At 45.2% G+C, this 4,351-nt stretch overlaps 1 pseudogene; it reads right to left on the reverse strand.

Annotated features, from left to right (window-relative positions):
- Positions 1-1,874: 1,874 nt before the first annotated feature.
- Positions 1,875-1,975, reverse strand: LOC126023763 (uncharacterized; annotated as a pseudogene).
- Positions 1,976-4,351: the final 2,376 nt, after the last annotated feature.

Consider the following 4,351-nt stretch of genomic DNA (forward strand, 5'->3'; position numbering starts at 1 on the left):
TTTACAGTAATATTTTAGGTACATGGCAACATTGAATCAGGGGCATTCCTACCACCAATGTTGTCCTCCCTCCACCCCTGTTCCCATCAGGCATTCCATATCTCCATTCTTTACCCGCCCCCCAGTCTGCTCTAGTATAAGTGGTCCCCTTTGTGTCCAGCATGTTGTAGATTGGGTATCGATTCTGTTGCCGTTGGCTTTAGATTTGGTGTTTAAGTCTGATTATTTTTTTATTTCTACTTAATGTTCATACAACTATCTGGTCTTGGTACCCTCCATTACTTCCCCCTCAATTTGTGAGGCAGAACAAGATGGTTCAAGTTATGTGGTTCTGTTTGAAGAAAAGAAAAAAAATAAAATAAAATGGGACAAAATTCACACAAGCAAAAAAAATGGAAGGAGTTCTTCTAGAGGCTATAAATATAAATTTAAGAGAAGAAAGGGAAAATGGAAGAAAAACATAACTACAATACAAAAATAAAAAGGATCAAACAAAAAACTGAAAAAGCACCACAGCAATAAAGACAAAAACCACACAATAACCACAGTCCTGAAATAAGAAAAAAGCACAAAAAAAGAAAAATCAGGGCCCGGAGAGATAGCACAGCGGCGTTTGCCTTGCAAGCAGCCGATCCAGGACCAAAGGTGGTTGGTTCAAATCCCGGTGTCCCATATGATCCCCCTTGCCTGCCAGGAGCTATTTCTGAGCAGACAGCCAGGAGTAAGCCCTGAGCAATGCTGAGTGTGGCCCAAAAACCAAAAAAGAAAAATCAATTGTTGGTGTACCTATCTGAGACCCTGGATTTGGTGTAGATACCTAAGACCCACCCATTTCTGGGAGGGGTCTTGGGAACCGGATATTAGGTGTGACCTTACCTGCAAGACCCGGCCCATTCCTGGGAGGGGTCTTGGTATAGGTAGATAAACCCTGGAGCCAGGGGATGAGGGGGCTCCCCTTTCTGCGCTGCTGGGCGCTCTGGCTTTTGGGCCTCTGTGTTCTGGTCTTTGACCAGCATGGAGGCCAAAGGGAAGATGACTAACAGGAGATAAGACACAGGGCTAGCAAAGTATTGCTGTGCTTGAAAGGTTATGAGTAGGCCACACACATGTGGTGGTTAGGGCATGTATAAAGTTGTTGCTTCCTGATGCCTGCCTGTGATTTCGCCGTTCGCCTAACTTGGGACCCGCCGGCTGAATGTGGGTTGCGAAGCCACGTGGCCTGGGGTGGCGAGAGAAGAATCTCTCCATCCATTGCCATCCAGCACCATCGTTATTTATTTAATGCAAGAATCAATAACAAAACCAAAAAAATTAATTTGTGCTTCTCTTTTTTTTTTCTTGCATAGGCACAGTAAATATTGGGGAGATTAGAAAGGGATTTCCCTTGGCCTAAGAGATACAGGGTTTCTCTGCCCTTGAAGTATACTGTCCCTATTAAAAACTCATAAGACAACTGAACTCCTGAAATTGTCCTTTCAGAATGACCTAGACTAGAGTTATAAGCTTGGTTTCAGTTTCATCAGAAAACCACATTTTTCACTGCATATATTGGGAAGCATTCAGGTAGGTCTTATCAACAGTATAAAAATCCTGAAAGGGGACCAGATTGATAGCACAGTGGTACGGTGTTTGCTTTGCATGCTACCAACCCAGGATGGACCTAGGTTAGATCCCTGACAACCCCTCTAGTCCCCTGATCCTGCCAGGAGCAATTTCTGAGTGCAGAGCCAGGAGTATCCCCTGAGTGCCTCCAGGTGTGCCCCCCCCCCAAAAAAAAATCTTGAAGTGTCCAAAGCCCATCTTCATTCCAGGTAGTTCAATATAATGCAAAACAATTTATTTCAATACAAAGTGCTGAAATCAGCCCATATTGTGAACAGGCTTTTTGTTTTGTTTTGTTTTATTTTATTTTAGGGCTATGCTAATCTTCTCTGTATCATTCCAATTTTAGTAGATGTGTTGCCAAAGTGAGCACATGAACAGGCTTTTTCAAATCGGCCTAGAGGGGCCATTTTCAGGCCCACATAGGCTGGGGTTGGTTGTCTTCCTGATGGGAAGGAGCAAAGAGGCCACATCTCTGTCACTCTAGGCTGAGTTGCAGCAGGGAAGGGGTTGGAGCGGGTAATCTTAAGGAGCTGCTTTCAGTGAGGGAGCTGTAGGTAGCTCATTTTTCGGTATTTGTTTCATCAGGTATATTCATCTTAGCAGATGGTGATTCCTCTGGCTTAGGGCCAGTGGTGCACAGCGAGTTACTCGTTACTGGCCTCACTACTAGGACTGGGAAGGCGATTGCTTATATTTTCCATGTGAAAGACGTTTTGGAAGACTTGGCCTGTGCATTGCCTGGTGCATGGTACATAAAAAAAAAAAAAAAAAAAAAGTATAATGCCTACTTGGAGCAAAACCAGAATGATTAATAATATACAAATTACCACTCCTGTAAAGGATATGGTAAATGATGGAAAAAAGAAGGTGGCAAGATACATGAGGAGGAGGCAGAGTCCCTCAATCCAAAACCAAGCCATTTTCATAGCCTCGAGCCAATAAGAACTAGATACTTTTTTTGTTTGTTTGTTTGTTTTTTGTTTTGGGGTCACACCCGGCGTTGCTCAGGGGTTACTCCTGGCTGTCTGCTCAGAAATAGCTCCTGGCAGGCACGTGGGACCATATGGGACACCGGGATTCGAACCAACCACCTTTGGTCTTGGATCAGCTGCTTGCAAGGCAAACGCCGCTGTGCTATCTCTCCGGGCCCAAGAACGAGATTCTTTAGCCAGTGTGGAATTCCACTTGAATAACCACAGAATCCACCTAGGAAACATCTCACCAATTGTTGACATTGTTCCTGTTCTTGGCGCCAGGTGTAAAGAAGCCTCATACCCCAATCCCAGGGGGGTCTGGAATCAACAACACAGGAAACGACCCACATCAGGTTAGGGAGATACAGCAAGCTCAATAACTTCCACCACAAGCTAGCTGCAAGCAGGCAAAAGGGAACCCGAAGACGGACAAGTTTTGGAACCAAAACCAGCTTAACCAAAATCAGCTGACCCAAGGTCTTTATAAGGAGAGTAGGACCACCCCCTGGATGGAGAACAGGTAGGGGATAAACACAAGCAGAAAAGAAATCATCCTGCTTAAGGTGAAAACTGGTTACTCCAGCATGATTTGGGCCCTGGGTTTGATTCCCAGTTCTGCAAAATAATAATAAAGTAAAACAAAATTAGAAGAGTTGGAACGTGTGCTTTGCACTAAATTTTAACGGGTTTTCCTCTTCATTGATTAAGGAAGGGTTCCTAGAGCTTGATGACCAATAAGGTAGAGTCTCTTGAGATTTGACCCCCCTGTCTGCAATCAAAGGTAATTAAATGCTCAGACCTAGAAGCTAGACTTGATCCTTAAAAAAAAAAATTATACCACAGATATTTCAAAGGCCTGGATCTCATGCTGTGTATGCAAGAAGCCCCAGTCCAGTTTAAGGCCTTACCTTGAGGTTAGGGGGACCAGAGAGTCCCCCAAGCACTGCCTGTAGTGGTCCCCAAACGCAATCAAGAGGAGCCCCCAGCACTACGTGGTGTGTGGATCAAAAATCTAATGAGCGGGCCCGGAGAGATAGCACAGCGGTGTTTTCCTTGCAAGCAACCGATCCAGGACCAAAGGTGGTTGGTTCGAATCCCGGTGTCCCATATGGTCCCCTGTGCCTGCCAGGAGCTATTTCTGAGCAGACAGCCAGGAGTAACCCCTGAGCACCCCACCGGGTGTGGCCCAAAAAACGGAAAAAAAAAAATCTAATGAGGGCCAGAGTGATAGCACAGTGAGGAGGGTATTTGCTTTTTTGCCTTGCACACAGTCGACTCAGGTTTGATCCCCAGCATCCCATATGGTCCCCTAAACACGAATAGGAATGACCCCTGAGTGCAGAGCCAGGAGTAATCCCTCAGCACCACCTGGTATGGTCCAAAAACAAAACAAACAAGCAAAACCTAATTAATCAAAATGACACCTTTGCTCATTGATGTAGATCAGTCCACTCTTAGAAATCCTGGGTAGCTACTCTTCAACCCAGCAATATTCTTACAGCTGTAAGAGGGCACAGAGCAAGAGTACCCTTAGAATTGAAAGGAGCGTTCTCCACTTAGCTTCTTGGAGATGTACCCCCATGGCATCTAGCTTTGAACGTGGTACATCTGCAGTGAGGCCATTTTTTATGAACTAGCCACTCTCTGAACTCCTTTCCCCCTGGTGTTGAACAAAGCTATCTATCACACCCTTTCCCCACCTAAGAGCCATCTATGCCTCTGTCTTTGCAGACTAATCACAAAGCACTGTGTGTTGGTGCAAGCCTGAACAG

This window comes from Suncus etruscus, chromosome 11 (assembly GCF_024139225.1).
Source record: "Suncus etruscus isolate mSunEtr1 chromosome 11, mSunEtr1.pri.cur, whole genome shotgun sequence".
Taxonomy (NCBI): Eukaryota; Metazoa; Chordata; class Mammalia; order Eulipotyphla; family Soricidae; genus Suncus; species Suncus etruscus.